At 39.8% G+C, this 23,066-nt stretch overlaps 1 protein-coding gene and 1 long non-coding RNA gene across 5 annotated transcripts in view; one reads left to right on the forward strand and one right to left on the reverse strand.

Moving 5' to 3' along the window:
- Positions 1-3,050: 3,050 nt before the first annotated feature.
- LOC143662572 (uncharacterized) lies at positions 3,051-4,435 on the reverse strand. The gene is made up of 3 exons (XR_013165431.1): positions 4,369-4,435; positions 3,907-4,053; positions 3,051-3,159 (listed from the first exon to the last, which is right to left on the reverse strand). It is a non-coding gene; the product is annotated as an uncharacterized LOC143662572 (long non-coding RNA).
- Positions 4,436-4,589: 154 nt separating this feature from the next.
- CCDC68 (coiled-coil domain containing 68) overlaps positions 4,590-23,066 on the forward strand; it is a 74,976-nt gene continuing 56,499 nt past the window's right edge. For all 4 annotated transcript variants that reach the window (XM_077135421.1, XM_077135418.1, XM_077135419.1 and 1 more), the window contains exon 1: positions 4,590-4,707. The gene's annotated coding sequence lies outside the window, so the exon portion shown is untranslated. The remainder of the gene's footprint in view (positions 4,708-23,066) is intronic.

The raw sequence follows: 23,066 nt of genomic DNA on the forward strand, positions 1-23,066 counted from the left end.
AGGCTCCAGACAAGCCTCCAAAAGAGCTCATTTCTGCCTATGCCTGGGGCAGTTGCAGCCTGAAAAGGCCTGCTGCTGTATCCAGAGGCAGTCAAGCCTTTGTAGATACACAGCACAAAATCCTCTGTTTCCTTCTTTTTTTTTTCCCCCCCTTTTTCTGTCAGTCCTGCCCCCTTGGTGCTGGGGCAAAAATGAGCAACCTCTGCTTTGATCAGGTTCACCTAAGCTGGGGGCCTATTTTTAGTAGTCAGAATTTGTTAATTAGTTCCACAATTGGTGTTTGATTGTACCCAGTCCCTGCTGCTGGTAAAGTCCTTTCCTTTCCCCTCTGGGAAGCAGCCTGTGGGGGAGGGGCACTGGCCACCACAGCTTTGGGAACTCACGGTTTGGGGGGGTGCTCGCAGCCGGTCCAACTGGTCCAGACTGGGGTACGCTGTGTGTCTGGTCACTGACGTGGCCCCAGGAGCTGTTCTGTACTGTTTCTGGTTATTTAGTAGTTGTTCTGGAGGATGAACTAAAACGCGCACGTTGTTAAGCCGCCATCTTGACCCAGAAGTCTTGCCTGTGTCTTATTAACTACTCAGTGGTGATTGTTTGGGAATGTTTTAATTTATTAGATAATGGTCTCTGTAGTTACTTTCCATGCGCAGATGTATTACCTAACTATTTAGAGTGCAAACTCATTGGAATTTAAAATGATAAAAATTGATCCCCATACTTACATAGCAACTTCCATAGAGTAGATGCTTAAATATAACTGAGAATGGCATGTTGTGCTAAGCTGGCTAGAGACATGAGATATCCTACATTGCCCCTAGCAACCCAGAAAGTGGGCTCAGAGCTGAGTCTGCAGGGCACAGGGAACCTGCAGAGTTAAATTCTGTGAAGATCACATACCTTAACGTCCACTTTGGCATTCCCTTATCCATCCAGAAAATCCTAGAAAGTCAAAGACAAGGACTTGGAAAATTTTTCCTCACTGGGCATTCCTTAGTGGAGCATTATGGGCTGTCATGGGAAGGGTCTCTGGGCTTCCTCTTGAGCTGAGGGGAAGGGAAAGGCAAGTGGAAGCATCCCCCAAATGGAGATGGGAGCAGGCCTCCTTTATAATTTTGCTGAGGACTTTTGAGTTTGTGCCTTAAAAAAGAACTATTTAGGGCGGGCCATGGTGGCTCAGCAGGTAAGAGTGTTTGCCATGCCCGAGGACTTGGGTTCGATTCCCAGTGCCTGCCCATGTAAAAAAACAAAAACAAAAACAAAAAAGAACTATTTAGTAGTAAAGTGTGATTAATGTTTGAATTATGAAATGATTTCAGAACACAACTGTGGTAGGAAATAATGGACCCGAAAGATGTACACATTCCAATCATCAGGACCTTTGAATCTGTTCCCTTACCTGGAAACAGAGACATTGCAGCTATGATTAAATTAAGGATCTTGAAATGGGAAGATCATCCTGGATATCTGAGAAGATCCAATGTAATCACAGTGTCCTTATAAGTGAAAGAAGGAGAGTCAGAGGGAGAGTTGGAGATGCTGCTAGCTTTGAAGACAGAGGAAGGGGCCTTGAGCCTAGGAAAGCAGGCAGCTACTAGGAGCTGGAAAAGGCATGGAACAGATTCTCCCCTAGAGTTTTCAGAAAGGAACGCACTCCTCCTGACAGTTGGATTTTAACCTGGTGAGACCCATATCAGACTTCTAACCTACAAAACCTGTAAGATGATAGATTTGTATTCTTTTAAGCCACTAAAGTTTGTGATAAGCAGCAATAGGAAACTAGAACAATAGCAAATGCGATATATCGACTGTTTTATGGAAGACATAAGTGGAACAACAAATGTCAGCTGGGGAGTTCAGAGAAGACTTCCCAAGGGAAGCCTTGGGATTTAACATGGGGGTGATGAGGAGACATCACCCTCATTTTAAATGGTGTATGTGTATGTGTGCATGTTTGGGGATTCATGGTGACATGGTAATAGTTGTATCCGATATTCCTCCTTATATATATATTTTTCCTTTTAGCACATAAACCTCACAGAGAAAAACTATAGTGATTTCAAATATGAGCCCTAGACTGAACGTTGCAAGGGTAGCAGCTCTGCAGGTGGATGTTTGATGTGCAATCAGACCCTCTTTCAAGGTGGACAACACTTTGCAGTCTGCACCTGGCACTTTCTCCTGCATGCTAAATCCGTCCTCTTTTAAGAGTCTCCCTCTAGTCCTCTGTCAGTAATAGCAGGGATTTATTTATTGAGAGTGTTGAGGGTGTTTGGGGATGTTTTAGAACCCACATAATCTTTATCACACCCAACTCAAGTCATTCAGGAAAAAAAGCATGATAATAATAATTTTCCTTAATATATATAATCTTATGTAATATGTGAATAAAAGCAGCTTTATAATATTTGGCTATTTCAAATGATTTGTACAAACAATGTCAGAAAAATAGCAATCAAATGCTATGACTCTAAGAGAAATCCATAATCTTTGATCCATCTCCCGTCCCAATATCCAATTTCTAAGATACCACTAACGTTATTTCTTTAAGGATAGTTTATGGATTCTCTTGAACATCACTATGGAGATAGCTAATATTTCATAATTCTACCCTTACTCTAATCCTAAGCAGTTTCCTGCTCCTCTCCACACAGGTTTATTAAAATTATGTAGGTAATAATCATTTGGAGAATTATGGAATAGAATTGGTATTTCATATTGATTAAAATTATTGATTTTGGTTAAATATTTCTCTCTCTTCCTCCCAAAAAGGCATAAAACTCTCACTGTCACCTTCAATCTTGTCAACATCTTCTAGGATATGGTGGAACTAAAATCCAAAATGTATTCCATTGATGATTACTATTTTTAGTGATTGTCAAAAATACTTAAAGAGGGTGGGCAGGGCAGGCCATGGTGGCTCAGTAGGCAGAGTTCTCGCCTGCCATGCGGGAGACCCCGGTTCAATTCCCCGTGCCTGCCCATGTAAAAAAAATGCTCACTGAGCCATAATAAGCTGGTAAAATCTAAACAAATGAAGTAGAGTTCCCTCTCCCAAAGGGTTCAGACACGAAAGAGGTGGGAGGGGCTCAGCAGGCAGGGCAGCATCAAACGCTGAACTCCAGACTCAGAGGTAGGAAACCTGGTGTTTATGGAACCAACCTGCAAATGCAAACATGAGTAAGCCAAAGCAATATAACAAAGAACCCTCAACTGCTGATGTCTCAATGTTTAAACCAGTAATAAACATTGACTGCTGTTTTGGAACATGATATGTTTGTAAATATGCATATTTCTACCTAACAGAATCACAAGGATTAATTAACCAAAAACTACCTAAAAACCATCAGCTTTCACTTCTCCAGTTTGGCCCCCATCCACAAGTTCATGTCGTGGGAGAAAAAACACAGAAAGTATTTCTTTCTCCTTCCTTTGTGGTGGGAATCATTGCCTAGGGTTCCTGTGAAGCTCCTGAACAACCCTCAGACATTGGGGTCATCATTTTATCTCTTTGGGCTGCAATTTTCCACATGTTAATTGTAAGAGGGGTGGACCAGACGATTAGTGAGGTTTCTTTCCCACCTCTAAAAGATTATGAATTCTCAACAGGACAAAGGAACCAACCTGAAAGCTGGAAGAGTTTTAATGTAATAAAAAATGTAGTATGGAATTATAACTTAAAGTATAAAATAAATATTCATGAATTCATACTGATATAAATAAATGATTGAATAAATAAATACATAGGAGAGAAGGAACTTATCTTCCTTAAATAATTATTTCAAATAAGACAGTCCCCCTTCCAGGATTTAGAGCTTAATTCCCTCCCAGCTCCCTTGAGTGTGGTCTGAACTTCGTGACTCCCACCCAAAACAGAGAATATGGAAAGAGAAAAGATAAAAACTTTACCGGGACAAACCTGGCAGACACTATCTTATCGAAGTGACCGAGGCTGACATCAACAGCGGTGAGTTATGTTGACATCATGCTTCCCCTAAAAGGATGCACTGAGAAAGGCATTTCACGCCTGTTACATTCTTCTCCCAAACATAAACCCTAGGAAAAACATCAGATAAAGGCAAATGAGGGATACCTACAAAATACCTTCCCAGAACGCTTCAAGAAAAACAAGAAGACAGAGAAACTGCCACAGACCAGTTAATTCTGTGACATTCAGTTAATTCACAGACCAGTTAATCGATGTTAATTTCTTAGTTTATTCCCGTCAATACTGTAACGTAACGGGACACTGCAACTCTCTCTACTACCTTTGCAAACCCAGATCCCCCACTCCCGAAAGAAAAAAGTTGATTAAAAACCACAAAAATCAAACGCAAACAGAAGCTTAAGAACGCGGAAAGGAAATAGAACCTTCTTCAAAAGAGGCAGCAAATCTCTACTGGCTCAGTACGGGAGAGGTGCGCAGGGGCGGGTGTTTAGGGCTTGTACGTTTTAAGGCGCGGCGAGGTCAGTCCCGGGGTGCGCGAAGCCGGGCGTGCTCGCTCTGGGCGTGGCGGGGGCCGAGGCTCCTCCCCCGCAGCCACCAGGGCGCCGGACTGTGACCTGGGCGCGCCCTACGGGGCGGAGCCGACTAAGAGGGCCACGGCCCCACCGCCCAGAGGAGCGGATCGTGGCCCCGCAGGCAGAGAGCCCCGAGAGCCTGGAGGAGGAGCCGCGCCGAAACCCCGCGCTCGCTGAGCCATCGCCAAGGTAAGGGAGCCCTGGCGACCTGCCCTACGCTGCAGGACACCCCGCCAGGTGGCTGGATCGTCCAGGTGCCGTTGGAGCAGCTTCCCCAGCGCAGCTCCGCGCACAAGGACGCTTTCCTGCAGTCCGGCCTCGCTGAGGAGGGGAGTCCTCTCTGGGAACTCCCAGAAGGGCTCTGAGTTCTTGGGCGAGAAGTTTCTTCTCCTGAAGAGAGGTTTTGCCTTTCCTCTCCTTAGCGCCAGCACACCTGATTATTTATTTAGGTTGCAGTCACGCAATCGCTTTGCTAGGGTTCCTGGCGCTTTCGGCCCGCTAAGTTTAGGGGTCGTGGAGAAAAGCCCTCGGGAAAACAACTGCCACTGTTAACCCGAGCGCCACGTGGCGGCTGTGTCAGGTCACTGCGGCCGGAGAGCAGAAATGAATGAAGGGGCTTGTTTTACCTTCATTCATTCATGCTGACTTTCAGAGCAGCCTATTTCTGACAGTTTTTAATTTTTTCCGTGGAATGGGGCATTATAGGATTTTAGAGATGAAAGTTACTGGCGCCCCAGACAGTTTTGCAAAGAAGCAGCATTATCTTACTAAAGGAATAGCACCTGAACAGTGTAATATTTTTTTAGATTTCGATGATGGCATAGTTGTGAGTTCTCACCCTTCTTCAAAAGGAAAAAAAGAAGCTAATATAGAGTTAGAAGAAGCAATTAGCCTCGAATATAAGGGAAGCTGTCACTCTTATATCGAAATTGTTGATAGTTTTATTTTAGAATTAAAACCTCTTTTATTTTCTTGGCATATATATATATTTGAAACGTCCAAATATAAAAAGGGATTTATTCTGCATTCGCAGTAGGGAAGAGATAATCAGTCCTTTTGATTTACCTAATGCTGTTAAATATTCAGCTTTGCAGAAGTCTGGTTTTCCAGAAATTTGAGCTGGGCTGGAGTCTCAGGTACGCAGGCAGGCACAATTGGTGTTGTGTCGCACTGTTGCTGGGCGCCGTGCCCCTCCCGCACACACTCACAGTTCGAGAAGGAGACCCCTGCACAGAGGGATTCATTCCTAAGGCAGGGAATATAGCTGGGCTTGGTGGTCCCCTCTCGCAGAAAGAATGCAAGGAGGTTATATTTCCTGGGACTCAGGCAAACTTTATAAGAAGGTTCCCCCTGTATTATTTACAAAGTAAATCGATCCCCTGTGCTAAATAAAAAGGGGCTTTTGAAATAAAGAAGCCGTTTCTGTTGTATCATTTACCTTTATGATTTTGTAAATTGATAACAGGCATGTTGATTTATCCACTTATTTATTTACAATTTGCTCAAGAGTGGGCTTGAGCTGTAATCTAAATTTTGGTCAGAGTTGAAAAAATGAGGTATATATTTGTTTGGTATAGTGACTGAAAAAGGAAAGAATTGAAGATTTTGGAGGGCGTTTAGAAGTCTTTTTTAACTGGTTTCAAAGCTTTTGAACTGATCTGTTCACGTCAACATTATATAGGCCTTTATAATTCTTTTACTGTACATTGAAGAAATTTCATATGGATTCAATTAGCACATTTAAATGAATTTACATTTTACTGAGTGTCTACATGGATTTGAAAACTAAGAGCAATATGTGTGTTTATGCGTTCCATTTCAGAAAATATTTAGAAATATTTTGTGTGCTTGTGCATTTGTGGCTTAGTCACACATTCATTGAACTAATATTCATTGAGTGCCTTTTTGGGGGGCACTTTGCTCTGTGTTGCTGGTACTGGGAGATTCAGCCCAGGGTCAATCAGACACATGCCTGTCTTTGGGAATTTACACAGCTTGGAGACTCTGCAGGGCACCCGAGATCAGGGACAACCTCAGTGACCATCGGTTAGTTAGTTTGAAGCACATATTTCCATATACTGATTTAAATTACCAAATCTAAAAATTGTCAAGGAATTTAAGTGTTATCTAGGCCAGTGTTTTTCTCTCTTGTTTACGTTAGAGTAGAACATAGGAGTCATGTGCTTTGGGTTTAATATTATGCAACACTGAAATATTAAATCTAAAATAGCTAAATAAGAAATTTCGTGCAAATGAAATACAAACTAAATTGTGGTGATGGCTGCCAAAACCGTAAGGAAAAAAAATCAGTGAAAGAAAAATGGAGACCATTTTATTCATTGAGGTATTTTTTTCTGTAAATAGAAAAATATGACTGCAATTAAATTTCTCCCGAAGGAGAAGATCAACTTTATCCTTTTTTTTTTTTTTTTTTACAGCCAGCCTCTTACTTGTTGGTTTAATTCGCTATGATAATTCCATCACACTGTCCTCCAATTGAGCTCGTCTCAAATTTTAATTTGAATGCAACTCATCCGGCGATCTTGCTAACCTACAGATTCTGATTCAGTGGGTTTCTGGGCTAGGACCCCAAGGTGCTGGGGCATTTCTCACCAGCTCCCTGGCAATGCTTGCGCAGGGCGTCTGTGGATTGCACATTTTTGTAGCTAGACTCTGACTTCCCTTTGATAGACTCTATTAGTAGGAACAACTAGGAAGCTGGTAGTCTTAAGAACTGCTTCTTTCAAGTATTGCTATATATTTCAATGACTTTTTTAGTTATAAAAATAACTCACTCATTAGAACATCTGGAAAATCATATAATAACAGAACATAGAAAAAATATTTCTAATTTCACTATCCAGAGATAACCACGGTTAACATTTATTGCCTCTTGTATGTATACGTACATACACTTTCACCTGCTTGAGACCTCAGTGTGTATTTAGCTGGTATCTTGTTGGCTTTTCACCTTGTAAAGTGAGCAGTCTTCCAGTTTCCCTTTATCATTATATAATCTTTAAAACATGATAATTTAGTAGCAGTATAATATTTCATCATTTTTGAAACCATATTTTATAAACTCCCCACAGATGGAGATTTTGGTTGTTTTTCACTTTGACTATTATAAAGGATACTGCAGTGAACAACCTTATATGTAAACTTTGTACCTTTGTTATTATTCCTGAATAAATATTCTCAAATAGATTGCTAGAAATGAAACTTCTGTAACAAAGTGTTTAATTATTTTTGCACACTGTTAAATTGTTCTCCAGAGTAATAGTACTGAGTTTTAATCTCACCAGTTGTGTTTAGGTAGGTTTATGTGTTTGTGCTAGTTTCTACACTTTCTCATAATTTTAATCAGATAAAAAATTAAGTAACAGGGAAAAAGTAATTTAAATCAATTCCTTTTAATAAGTAGAATTGAGTATCAGCCTCTTGGGTTAATTTGGCTGTATTTTATCTGTCTTGGGAATTATTTGGGTGTGAGTATTTCACTTGTAGATAATTTAAATTATTTATGTATTATTGATATAAATCTGTTCTTTGTATTTATGAAAAATATAGTCCTTATTTGGGTTGCCAATATTTCCTGACAGAATGAATTTTATTTTCTTGTCATGAAGAGATATAAATTTTAGAAGTTTTACACTGATCCTTGTCTCCAGTTTCTTTTGGAGCCAAAAGAAAAAGGATGATCCAGTGGCCTGGAGAATTACATTAATACCAGAATAATAAAAATGATTATTTCCATGATGCTTACTGTTAAAAACATTTCCAACCATTTCATTTAATGGTTTAAAAATGATTATTTAGTGATTTACTTCAGAAAACCCTGTTTAGTAAACTAGCTTGGACCCAGAAATGAGAATTAGAAATCCAATCAGAATGCAGCAGGAGGCAAAGAACCAGCATATCTGGGTTTGGGTTCCATGACCATCACTAACTAGCTATCTTATTTAATCTTGTGAGCCTCATGTCCTGTACTCTAAAATGCGATGAATAGCACTGACCTCTCAGGGCATATGTGAGAATTATTGCAGGCAGCGTATTTTACCCACTGTATGGTAGATACTTAACTGAAGTTTGTCCCTCTTCCCCACTTTTCCCTACAATCCCCAAATGTGAAGGGATCATGTGATTTGCACCTCTTTGTAGCAGAGTTACCTACTGAACCTTGGGTAAAACCTTCAGCTGTTTTTCAGATTCAAGATTTTACTGATCAACTAGGAAGGTAGATTATTTCTTTACAAAGTTACCTGGATTTGGGCTCAGCCTATCTGAGTTCAAGTGATGAGGTCAAGTTATGACATGGAAGAACTTAATGTCACTTCTTTATGCCTTAGTACCATCATCAGTGTATTCAAGATAATAATAAAAACAATAACACAGTGTATTGTCAAGATTAAATTTGATAACATATGGAGAAGAGTTTTGGTAAATGGCACATTTGCTTTTTTAATCGTATATGCTGATACCAATACAAGCGATTGAATAACATTAATTCTATTTAAAGGAATCTTAGATAACTACCTGAAAACAGACCATGGATTCAATTTTAACATGCATGTCTTTTGATATAATGGGCATCATTCTCAGGTAAACAGTAAAGCCACCTGAGATTTAACCAGCTGACACTGGATGTCACCCTTCTCCTGTGTAATTTAGCTACAGAACAGGTGTGCTGTTAATATGCAGGAGATGGTTTGTCACTTCAAAGGTTTGGAAGTAGTTTAGTTTCCCTCTTCTATTAGGTTTAATTATCTTTATGGCACTTTTGTTATAACTTTCTTTTTCAGTTCTAATATCTAAACCCTATATAATAGTGACCAAGAACAATTAATATTGTTAGCTCAGAATTAAGAAACTAAAAACTGAAAGGACAGAAACTGCTAAAACCATCCAGGGCCCTTGGATGCAAATCAGAGTGATTGGCTCTGGCTGACTTAAGCAGAAGAGGAATGTATTGGAAGGATATAGAACTTGTTTCAGTTTGTAAATGTTGCCAGAATGCAATATACCAGAAATGGGTTGACTTTTATAAAAGGGATTTGTTAAGTTACAAAGTTTACATTTCTAATGCCATAAAAATGTCCAAACTAAGGCATCCAGATAAGGAAAACTTGACTCAAGAAAGGCCAGCTGGGAGAACCTGTGGTTGGCTTTCTGATTACAAACAGCTTCCCCAGGGGCATTTTCTTTCTGCATCTCCAAATATCTCAGTTTGTGTTGGTTCTGAAGATTTTCCAAAATGTTTCCCTCTTAAAGTACTCCAATAAGTGGATTAAAACCCACCTTGAATGGGCAGAGACAGATCTCCGTGGAAACCATCTAATTAAACCACCCACAATTGGGTGGGTCACAACTTCATAGAAACAACTTAATCAAAAAATCCCACCTTACAATATTAAATCAAGCTTAAAGAACATGGGTTTTGTGCGGTACACAACAGTTTCATATTGGCACAGAGTTACTTCCAGAATTGATAGCAAAGTTGGAAAACTAGGTTTGGGAAATGGGCATTGTTTTAGTTTGTTTATACTGCTAGAAGTGCAATACACCAGAAATAGGTTGGCATTTATAAAAGGAATTAGTTAAGTTACAAGTTTCCCGCTCTAGGGCCATAAAACTGTCCAAACAAAGGCACCCAGAGAAAGATACCTTGACTCAAGGAAGGCTGATATGGGAAGGCATGTGGCTGGTGTCTGCAGGTCCTTTGGTTTGTGGTTTTGAACAGCTTCCCTGGAGAGCAGTTTCTTTCTGTATCTTCAAAGGTCTCAGTCTGTGTTGACTCTGAGCTTTTTCCAAATGCTTCTCTCTTGAAGGACTCCAGTAAGTGGATTAAGGCCCCCTTTGATTGGGCACAGACACATTTCCATGGAACTACCTAATCAAAAGGTCTCACCCACAATTGGGGGGGTCACATCTCCATGGAAACAACTTAATGTAAAAGATCCCATCCAAACCATAATTCTTCCCCAATAAGATTGGAATAGGAAAAAAGTACATGTTTTTTCTTGGATACACAACAGCCTCAAACCGGCACAGGCATGTTCCAGTGTGCTGGTAGTACAGCAAAGGACAGGCCCTCTGTCATTGCCATTGATCACTGGATACCATCTCTGTTATTGCCATTGGTCACTGGATACCATCTCTGTCATTGTCATTGGTCGCTGGATATACCTATCATTGGTCACTGGATATGCCTCTGTTATTGTCATTGGTCACTGGATACTACTTCCTGTCATTATCATTGGTCACTGGATACCACTTTCTATCATAGGTCATTGGATATCACTTTCTGTCACTGTCACTAGTCACTGTATACTGCTTCTGTCATTGTCATTGGTCACTGGATGCTATGATTGGCATTCCTGCCGCTGGACATGAGGTATCAAACTCCTACCCCTCCCTGCATAACAACTGGGTTGTCACTGCCCTTTATTCCAATATGCCAGATAGCCACTCCCTGAGTCTCATTTCCAGGTGGGAGCGCTCAGCTGGCTGAGTTTCAGTCTTAAACCTGTATTCCTGTTTCAGGGAGTGAGGAGGAATGAGTGAACTTTCTAGCATGACCCATTCACATGGTGATTCCATTAGTTAGGAAGGGGGTTCAAGTGCTGGACAGCTAAAACATGCCACATGCCCACTGTGATGCTTTCCCACCAGCTCCTGAGAGAAGGGACTTGAGAATGCCTCTGTGCAGTCCCTGCCCCCTTGTCTGGCTGACCTGCAGCCAGTTGCACGGGACTTGTGGCACCTGACAGTTCCACAAACAGTGTTGTGCCCTGTATTTCCTTCAACCTTGAGGAATCCCTATCGGTCAGTGTTAGACCTGTCTTAAGGTGGCTAAAGAGCCAACTCCTTAAGCAAATTGTAAGTCTCAACAAGTTTCAGTCTACTGAAAAAAAAATAGCTGTGCTATATTATAAAAAAATTTAAAACATCATAGAAAATCCAGAACCATAGAAATAGAGGCAAGATAATACAAGTAATTTACTGTAAATGAATTCTTGAAACAGAAAAAACAAATGAATTTAAAACATGCTTGTTATCATTGTCTGTTGTTAATATTGTTATACAGAAATCAGGGACCCTTGGAAAGAGTTATAAGAATTCACTATCATGTCTTAAAGTTTCTCCATATTCTCTTTAAAAAATACATCATATGTATGCATATAATACATGTGTGCATATATATATATATATTTTTTTTTTTTTGCCATCTGGCAAAGTTAAAACTGAAGGCACTTGGGGAAAATTCAACTTCCCCAAGTGGAGAATTCCTGATATTCTCACAAGCAGTGGGGACAACCAAAGCAATAGGCTGAGCCCTCAATCTTGGGGTTTATTCATATGAAACTTAACTCCGCAAAGAATAGGCCAAGCCTACTTGAAATTAGGCCTAAGAGTCACCCCCAGAGAACCTCTTTTGTTGCTCAGATGTGGCCTCTCTCTCTCAGCCAACATGACAAGCAAACTTACTGCCATCTCCACTCTATGTAGGACATGACTTCCAGGGGTGTGGACCTTACTGGCAATGTGGGACAGAACTCCTAGAATGACCTGGGCCTCAGCATCAAGAGATTGAGAAAACCTTCTCGACCAAAAGGAAGAGGAGCGAAAATAGACAAAATAAAGTGTCAATGGCTGAGAGATTCCAAACAGAATTGAGAGGTTGTCCTGGAGATTATTCTTATGCATTATATAGATATCACCTTTTTAGTTAAGGTGTAATGGAGAGGCTGGAAGGAACTGCCTGAAAATGTAGAGCTGTGTTCCAGTAGCCATGTTTCTTGAAGATGTTTGTATAATGATATAGCTTTCGCAATGTGACTGTGTGATTGTGAAAATCTTGTCTGATTCTCCTTTTATCTACCTTATCGACAGACAAGTAAAACATATGGATTAAAAGTAAATAAATAATAGGGGGGACAAATGTTAAAATAAATTTAGTAGATTAACTTATGTAGATAGCTTGATTGAACACCATAAGTACTTGGAATCTCAGGTAGGACGTGAGATTTGGTTGGTTTGCCCAGAGTGATGCCCCGATGAATCCCAGAGTGATTCAATCAGTGAGTGGAAAAGTATTTGCAAAACCCCCTTCGGGGAATGGTGAGAACGGGGAGAAATTCAACTTCCCCAAGTTGAATTCTTGATATTCTCACAAGCAGTGTGGACAATCAAAGCTATAGGCTTTGCCCCCAGTCTTGGGGTTTGTTCATATGAAACTTAACCTCACAAAGGATAGGTCAAGTCTACTTAAAATTTAGGCCTAAGAGTCACCCCCAAGAGAGCCTTTTTTGTTGCTCATATGTGGCCTCTCTCTCCAGCCAACACAACAAGCAATCTCACCACCCTCCCCCTGTCTACGTGGGACATGACTCCCAGAGGTGTGGACCTTCCTGGCAACGTGGGACAGAAATCCTAGAATGAGCTGAGACTCAGCATCAAGGGATTGAGAAAACCTTCTGGACCAAAAGGGGGAAGAGTGAAATGAGACAAAGTGTCAATGGCTGAGAGATTCCAAACAGAGTCGAGAGGTTATCCTGTAGGTGTTTCTTATGCATTGAGTAGATATCACCTTGTTATTCAAGATGTAAGGGAGAAGCTGGAGGGAATTGCCAGAAAATGTAGAGCTGTGTTCCAGTAGCCATGTTTCTTGAAGATGATTAAATAATGATATAGCTTGCACAATGTGACTGTGTGATTGTGAAAACCTTGAGTCTTATGCTCCTTTTATCTACCTTGTCAACAGATGAGCAGAATATATGAAATAAAAATAAATAATAGGGGGAACAAATGTTAAAATAAAGTTAGTTTGAAATGCTAGTGATCAGTGAAAGCGAGGGGTAAGGGGTATGGTAGGTATAATCTTTTTTTTTTTTCTGTTTTCGTTTTATTTCTTTTTCTGAATGGATGCAAATGTTCTAAGAAATGATGAATATGCAACTAAGTGATGATATTGTGAATTACTGATTATGTTAATTTTTATTTAATTTGTTAATTTTTTTAAATTAATAAATAAACTTAAAAAAACATAAAAAATAAATTTAGTAGATTGAAATGTTGGTAATTGGTGGGGGGGGGAGGGGGTATGGTATGTACAAATTCTTTTCTTTTTTCTTTTTATTTATTTTCCCGGATTGATGCAAATGTTCTGAGAGGTGATCGTGTTGATGAACATACAACTATGTGATGATATTGTGAGTTATTGTTATCTACCAATAATGGAATGATCATGTGGTAAGAATGTTCGTGTTTGTATGTTGTTATGGTTAAAAAAAATAAATAAAACTGAAGGTACTTGATGGAAATCAAGTATTGGAAAAAAGCTTGAGAGTTCTATAAAAGAGAGGATTTGTTTTTAACTTTTTAAAATTGTATAACATATATACAAAGCAGAGGAAGAAAAAAAGCAATAGTTTTCAAAGCACTCTTCAACAAATAATTACAGTACAGTCCCAGAGTTTGTCATGGGATATGATACCATCATCTCAGATTTTTCCTTCTAACTGCTCCAGAACATTGGATGCTAGAAGGAATAAATATGTTTTATCATCACAATTGACTTTTTTTTAAAAAAAATTTTTTTTATTAATCAAAAAAAAGAAAAGAAATTAACACAACATTTAGAAATCATTCCATTCTACAAATGCACTCAGTAATTCTTAGTATCATCACATAGATGTATGATCATCATTTCTTAGTACATTTGCATCGATTTAGGAAAAGAACTAGCAAAACAGCAGAAAAAGATATAGAATGTTAATATAGAGAAGAGAATTAAAATAATAATACTAATTATATATATATATATATATAGATATAAAGGAAAAAGAAAAAAAACAAAAACAAAAGATACAAACACACAAACAAAAAACCATATTTCAGGTGCAGCTTCATTCAGTGTTCCAACCTAGTTACATTACACTTAGGTATTATTGTGCTGTCCATTTTTGAGTTTTTGTATCTAGTCCTGTTGCACAGTCTGTATCCCTTCAGCTCCAATTACCCATTATCTTACCCTGTTTCTAACTCCTGCTGGTCTCTGTTACCAATGATATATTCCAAGCTGATTCTCGAATGTCGGTTCACATCAGTGGGACCTTACAGTATTTGTCCTTTAGTTTTGGGCTAGACGCACTCAGCATAATGTTCTCTAGGTCCATCCATGTTATTACATGCTTCATAAGTTTAGTCTGTCTTAAAGCTGCATAATATTCCATCGTAGGTATACGCCACAGTTTGTTTAGCCACTCGTCTGTTGATGAACATTTTGGCTGTTTCCATCTCTTTGCAATTGTAGATAATGCTGCTATAAACACTGGTGTGCAAATGTCCATCTGTGTCTTTGCCCTTAAGTCCTTTGAGTAGCTACCTAGCAGTGGTATTGCTGGGTCGTAATCCATTCTGCCATTCTATGTCTTTTGATTGGGAAATTCAGTCCATTAACTTTTAGTATTATTACTGTTTGGATAATATTTTCCTCTACCATTTTGGCTTTTGTATTATGTATATCATATCTGATTTTCCTTCTTTCTACACTTTACTCCATACCTCTCTCTTCTGTCTTTTCGTATCTGACTCTAGTGCTCCCTTTAGTATTTCTTGCAGAGCTGGTCTCTTGGTCACAAATTCTCTCAGTGACTTTTTGTCTATAAATGTTTTAATTTCTCCTTCATTTTTGAAGGACAATTTTGCTGGATATAGGAGTCTTGGTTGGCAGTTTTTCTCTTTTAGTAATTTAAATATATCATCCCACTGTCTTCTAGCTTCCATGGTTTCTGCTGAGAAATCTACACATAGTCTTATTGGGTTTCCCTTGTATGTGACAGATTGTTTTTCTCTTGCTGCTTTCAAGATCCTCTCTTTCTCTTTGACCTCTGACATTCTAACTAGTAAGTGTCTTGGAGAACGCCTATTTGGGTCTATTCTCTTTGGGGTGCGCTGCACTTCTTGGATCTGCAAATTTAGGTCTTTCATAAGAGTTGGGAAATTTTCAGTGATAATTTCTTCCATTAGTTTTTCTCCTCCTTTTCCCTTCTCTTCTCCTTCTGGGACACCCACAACACGTATATTTGTGCGCTTCATATTGTCATTCAGTTCCCTGATCCCCTGCTCAAGTTTTTCCATTCTTTTCCCTATAGTTTCTGTTTCTTTTTGGAATTCAGATGTTCCATCCTCCAGTTCACTAATTGTAGCTTCTGTCTCTTTAGATCTACCATTGTAGGTATCCATTGTTTTTTCCATTTTTTCTTCTTTGTCCTTCACTCCCATAAGTTCTGTGATTTGTTTTTTTAGATTTTCTATTTCTTCTTTTTGTTCAGCCCATGTCTTCTTCATGTCCTCCCTCAATTTATTGATTTGGTTTTTGAAGAGTTTTTCCATTTCTGTTCGTATATTCAGCATTAGTTGTCTCAGCTCCTGTATCTCATTTGAACTATTGGTTTGTTCCTTTGACTGGGCCATATCTTCAATTTTCCGAGCGTCATCCATTATTTTCTGCTGGTGTCTGGGCATTTGATCAGATTTCCCTGGGTGTGGGACCCAGCTGGTTGAAAGGTTTTTCTGTGAAATCTCTGGGCTCTGTTTTTCTTTTCCTGCCCAGTAGGTGGCGCTCGTGGCGCTCGTCTGTCTGCACGGCAGTCGGCCTGGGAAAACGCGCATGGAGGCGGGGGTCGCTGGACGCCGCGGCTTGGGAGAGTGCCGGTCCTAATTGCCCAGCTGGCCTGAAACGCCAAGCGTGACAGGAGGGCCCCGCTATCCAATGTTCCCAGTCAGACCGGGGAGCCACGTGCGTGGAGGGGACCCCAGTCGCCAGCCGCCCTGGCCGGGAAAACGCGCGCCCCTCGGGTATCTCACCGCAGCAGATTCTCCCTGCCCGTTCAGCTGTTCCAGAATGGGGTACGTTGTCTTTTTGGTCTCTGTCGTGACTCCGGGAGCTGTTTCGTATTGTTTCTGTTTCTTTAGTTGCTTTTCTGGAGGAGGAACTAAGACCTGCACGTCTTACTAAGCCGCCATCTTCTCCGGAAGTCCACAATTGACTTTTATTTCCTTTTTTTTGAAAAATAACATATATACAAAAAAGTAATACATATCAATGCACAGCCCAACATTTAGCTGCAGAACAGATTTCAGAGTTTGGTATGGGTTACACTTCCACCATTTTTAGGTTTTTACTTCTAGCTGCTCTAAGATTCTGGAGACTGAAAGAAATTTCAGTATAATGATTCAGCAATCATACTCGTTTGTTAAACCTGAGCTTCTCTGAAAACTCCACCATCACCTTTGATCTTTCTTTCCTACTCTTTAGGGGCATTTGGGCTATACCTTTTATAACTTTTCCTTTTTGGAAGGGGCTGTTGATAATAAGGGATGGCGAGATGGAACTAGTTGATGTTCTGGAAAGACTGGCCCCTCTGCATTTCAGGACTTATCTGGTCCAGGGACCCATCTAGAAGTTTTAGGTTTCTGGAAAGTTACCCTACCTAGTACATGGAACCTTTGTAGAAAAAAATGAGGATATTTTATCTTGAAAAAGAGCAAAATATGGAATGAATACTTTGATTCTTGAGCCTCAAGTTATGTCCTGTGGGAAGTGTAACGAGGCACAGAAGTTTTCAGATTGAAAAGCGCATTTGTTCTGCCATTGCTTCATGGATTTTGTAGGCAACAATTAATTAAGACTGAAACATGAGTGTAATTGTAGCTACCTTCTACTAAGAGTTTGTTATGTACCAGGTTCTATGCCATGCGGTGTTTCATCTAATGCTTGCAAAAGTCCTGGGACATTCATTATTTTCACCCCCATTTTTGTAACTGAAGTAATAGAGATTCAGAGAACGGTGCTTAAGTCTCACTTTAGTGACTGGCAGAGCTGGGATTCACATGAGGCCTCTGCCCTTATCTGCTAGAAACATGATTCTGCCTCCCTCAGGTAGAAAAATATGGACAAAAAAGCCACGTGTGAGCCATTTCACACAAGTTCACAGAACATTGGCTCCACCTTTAACACATACCCCCAAATCACATTACTTTTTACTCTCTCCAGCTTTCCATTTGGATCCAAGCTGCCATCTTCCCTGCCTCAAGTACCTTCTGACTCATCTGCTCATTTGTTCTTGCCCCTGCAGTTATTCTCCACAGCGCAGCTAGTCTACTCCCTTGACAGGCCTACAATGACTTCACATCACATTTGGAATAAAATTCAGAGTTTTTCCATGGCCTACAGAGCCCTGTGTGATCTGACTTTTGATCTTTTCTTCTTCCACTGACGCCCTTGCTTTCTATAATTCAACCATAACCATACTGCCCTCTCTGCTTTGAAAACATACTAAGCAGAACCCAGCCTCCAGGCCTCTGCTCTTGCCCTCCCCTTTGCCTGGAACCCTCTTCCCTGGGGTAACTACGTGGCTTACATCCTCCATCTTTCAGGACTCTTGGTCCAGTGTGACTTCACCAGATTCATCTTCCCTGACCACTCATTCAAACCAGCACCTCCTTTTATCCCATTACCTTGCTTTTCTTTTTTTCTTGGCACTTATCCCCACCTTACATTATACTCCCTATCTGTTTGTTACTTGTTTCATGTCTGTCTCCTTCTTTGTTCTCAGAGTTCCATGGAACTAGGTACTCTGGCTCACCTCTGTTAGCCACAGCTCCTGGCACAGCAGCATTCAATAAATATTTACTTTATGAATGAATGAATCAAAGGTTATGTCAAGAAACGAAACACCTTTGTAGAGCCTCTAGGATATAAGCAGTGCCAGATATGTGTTTATTGCAAGAAAATTGTCCTAGGCCATTCTATGTCATAAAGCACTGTAGTAGGGTTACTGACATCAGTTACCCTGGGTTTCTAAGAGTGTTGGTTTGTCACGCTGGTTATAATTCACAATAATCTGTGTGAATTGCTTTGTAAATTATAAACTGTTCATCAGATATAGGAATCATCAGTTGGGGATATTGATACATTATTGATGCATTAGCAATAAATAATAAATACCATAGATTTTTTTATTCTTAAAATCCCTCAGAGTCAGTTTTCCTTTACCATCCACCTCAGTCTGCCAACTGATGAGAATATCACCTGGTTCTTTATTACAGGGAAGAAAATCACTCAGACTTTGTGGATATGGTTTCAGTGTTCTTTATTTGGCAAACATGTACGAATCGCTTATTATTTGCTAGATACTGTTATAAGTGCTTGACAAATACTAACTCATTTGGCCCTCACAACAACCCCATGAGGTAGATGCTATTATATCCACATTTTACCGGTAAGGAAACGGAAGCACAGAGCAGGTAAGGAATTTGCCCCGTGATTACATTGCTACTGAGTAGCAAAGGCAGACCCTGAAATTAGGTAATCTGCCTCCCAAACTTCTTATAGCACCCACTTTATTCACAGAATATCTGTGGTAATTAGCTTCAGGTGTCAGCTTGGCCAGGTGAAGGGGCCTAGTTCTGTTGCTGTGGACATGAGCCAATGGTGTGTGAAGCTTATCTGTTGCTGATTACATCTGCGGTTGGCTAGGAGGCGTGCCTGCTGCAGTGAATGATGTTTGATTTAATTGGCTGGTGCTTAAATGAGAGAGGTCAATGCAACACAGCCCAGGTGGCTCAGCATACCTCATCTTAGCACTCGCAGCTCAGCCCAGGCCTTTGGAGATGCAGAAAGAAATCACCCTGCCGAAAGCTGTCGGAGCCCAGAAGCCTGGAGAGAAGGCCACCAGAGATCACCTTGTGCCTTCCCATATAAGAGAGAACCTCAGATGGAAGTTAGCTGTCTTTCCTCTGAAGAACTATATTTTTTAAAATTGATTATTTATTTTTACATGGACAGGCTCCAAGAACTGAACCTGGGTCTCCAGCATGGCAGGTGAGAACTCTGCCACTGAGCCACTGTTGCTGAACTATACGTTTTTAACTAAATAAATCCCTTTTTATTAAAAGCCAATCCATCTCTGGTGTGTTGCATTCTGGCAGCTTTGGCAGACTAAAACAATATCCTATGCAGAAATTCAGTGTGTGTAACAGCACAGAAAAGCTGTTGTGGCTAAAGGGTGCTGTCGGCTCGGCACCCTCCTGCTCTCCCCAACCCCCCACCCCTCCCTGAGTCCTGTTTGAAAAGCCCTGATCTAGGAAAAACACCTCTTGGCATGGTGCCACTTAGAAGCTGTCTTCTATCCATTCTGGCATAAAACAAATAAAATTCTTTTCTCACTCTAATTAACTGCTTATGTTTTATTTTGGACATTTTATCCACCTAATCTACTTCTGGCTGATATAAAATACTAAAATGGATTTCCCCAGCATAGTAATACCATATGGCAATTCGGATTTGGTCAGCTTAAGTTCCCCATTTGGTGGCTTTATATACCTCAAGTTTTTTGAACCAAAGAGAGAAATGGAATTTGATTTCTTATGGGTAGAGTTGGGGCTGAAGCTTTGACCCCAGATAATCACGATTTACCTTCTCTGTTGTGGGATGCTTCTCTCCATATTAATATGAAATAACAGCAGCGACAATGGAGACACTGAATGTCTTCTACAACCAGGTATTTTGAAAAGCTCTTATTTTCCCAACATTAGTTATTACCCCTATTTTACAGATATGTAAGTTGAGGCTAAGGTTGTATGAAATTTAAGATAACCCAACCAATGAGCGGTGGAGGTGTGTTTTGAGAAGTATCAGTGTCTAAGAAGTAAGTCATTTGATGTTAAAAATAAAAGACATTAAGCAGCATGCTCTTAACCGGTGGGTCAAAGAAGAAGTTGCAAGAGAAATAGTAAATATCTCAAGACAAATGTAAACAAGAACACAGCATGTCAAACTTATGGGATGCAGTGAAGGGAATGCCAAGAGGGAAATTTACAGCCCTAAATGCCTATATTAAAAAGGAAGAAAGGGCTAAAATGTAAGACAACTGGAGACAGTGGAGAAAGAACAGCAAACCTAATTCCAAAGCCAGCAGAAGTAAAGAAGTAAAACTAGAACAGAAATAAATGAAATTGAAAAAAAAAAAAAGAATCAGTAAAACCAAAAGTTGGTTTGTTGAAAAGATCAATAAAATTGAGAAGGCTTTAGCTAGATTGACAAAGACAAAAAGAGAGAAGATGAAAAATTAAAAAAATCAGAAATGAGAAGAGGGCTATTACCACTGACATCATAGAAATAAAAATGATCAGAAGAGGATACTATGAACAACTGTATGCCAACACATTAGACAGCTTAGATGGAATGGACAACTTCCTAGAAACACAAATAACCACTGATTCAAGAAGAAGTAAAAGACCTCAACAAACTAATCACAAGTAAAGAGATTAAATCAATCATCAAAACCTCCTAACAAAAGCCCAGGACCAGATGGCTGGGGTGAATTCTATCATTCCAAGAAGAATTAATGTCAGTTGTGCTTAAAAACCTCCAAAAAATTGAAGAGAATGGAAAACTACCTAACTTATTGTATGAAGTCAATATCACCCTAATATTAAAGCCTTATAATGTTACTACAAAATCAGAAAATTGCAGACCAACTTTTTAATGAATATAGGTGCAAAAATCCCCAACAAAATATGCAAATTGAATCCAACAATACATTAAAAGAATTATAAACCATGGCCAAGTGGGTTTATTCCACGTATGTAGCAGTGGATCAACACAAGAAAATCAAGTACTGTAATATACTACGTCAATGAATTGAAAGGGAAAAACTGCATTATCATCTTGATTGATGCAGGAAAGGTATTTGACAAAATCCACCATCCTTTCTTGATAAAAACATTCAAAAGGTAGTGTGCTGGCTTGAAGCTATTCTGTGTGCTCCAGAAAAGCCATGTTCTTTAATCCTCATTCAATATAGCCGGGTAGGATCTTTTTGAGTGTTCCCATGGAGATGTGATCCACCCTATTGTGGGTGGCAACTTTTGATTAGAGATATGTTTCTACTCATTCAGAGTGGGGTTGCTTACTGGAGCCCTTTATCTTTCCCTGGATGCCTTAGTTTGGACATTTTCACAGCCTTAGAACTGTAAACTTGCAATTTAATGAATTCCCTTTTTTTTTTTTTTTTTTTTTAAAGGAAAGACAGAGAGAAGGAAGGAAGGAAGGAAGAAAGGGAAACATTTTTAAACATTTTCTTGTTTTATTGTATTCTGTTTCTCCGTTTTTGTTACATGGGCTGGGGCCGGGAATCGAACCGAGGTCCTCCGGCATAGCCGGCAAGCACTTTGCCCGCTGAGCCACCGCGGCCCGCCGAATTCCCTTTTTTTTTTTTTTTTTTTTTAAAGGAAAGACAGAGAGAAGGAAGGAAGGATAGAAGGAAGGAAGGAAGGAAGAAAGGGAAACATTCCCAAACATTTTCTTGTTTTATTGTATTCTGTTTCTCCGCCTTTGCTACACGGGCTGGGGTCGGGAATCGAACCGAGGTCCTCCGGCATAGCAGGCAAGCACCCCGCCCGCTGAGCCACCGCGGCCCGCCCCGAATTCCCTTTTTAAAAGCCATTCAGTTTCTGATATATTGCATTCTGGCTGCTTGCAAACTAAAACAGATAGAAATTGAAGGGAATTTCCTCAATATGATACAGGGTATATATAAAAAATCTATAGCTATCATCATGCTCAATGGTGAAAGACTGAAAGCTTTCCCTCTAAGATCGGGAACAAGACAAGGATGCTCACTGTTACCACTGTTGTTTATACAAGAAAAAGAAATAAAAAGCATCCTCATTGGAAAGGAAGAAGTAAAGCTTTCACCATTTGCAGACAACATAAGCCTTTATTTAAAGAGTTCCCCAAAAATCTATGACAAAACTACTAGAGCTAATGAAAGAGTTCAACAAAGTGGCAGTATTCAAGATCAACATGTAAAAGTCAGTAATGTGTTTCTTTATACTAGTAATGAGCCATCTGAGGAGAAAATCAAGAAAAAAATTAGATATAAAATAGCAATTAAAAGGACCAAATATCTAGGAATAACCTTAACCAAGGGTGTAAAAGACCTATATTCAGAAAACTACAAATCATAGCTAAAGGAAATCAAAGAAGACCTAAACAAATGGAATGATATTCCACATTCATGGATTGGAAAGCTAAATGTCAAGATGTCAGTTGTACACAAATTGATCTTCAGATTCAAAGCAATCCCAAACAAAGTCCCAACAGCCTTTGAAGAAATGGAAAGCTAATCATCAAATTTATTCAGAAGGGTGAGGCACCCTGAATAGCCAAAAACAGCTTGAAAAAGAAGAATGAAGTTGGAGGACTCAGGCTTCCCAATTTTGAAGCATATTACAAAGCTATAGTGGTCAAGGCAGCATGGTACTGGCATAAAGATAGTCATGTTGATCAATGGAATCAAACTGAGAGTTCAGAAACAGACCCTCACATCTATGGTCAATTGATTTTTGACAAGGCTTCCAAGTCCACCCAACTGGAACAGAACAGGCTCTTTAATAAATGGTGCTGGGAGAACTTGAAATCCACCTCTGAAAGAATGAAAGAGGATCCTTATCTCACACCCTATTCAAACCTGAAC

The sequence above is a fragment of the Tamandua tetradactyla genome, chromosome 18 (assembly GCF_023851605.1).
Source record: "Tamandua tetradactyla isolate mTamTet1 chromosome 18, mTamTet1.pri, whole genome shotgun sequence".
NCBI lineage: Eukaryota > Metazoa > Chordata > Mammalia > Pilosa > Myrmecophagidae > Tamandua > Tamandua tetradactyla.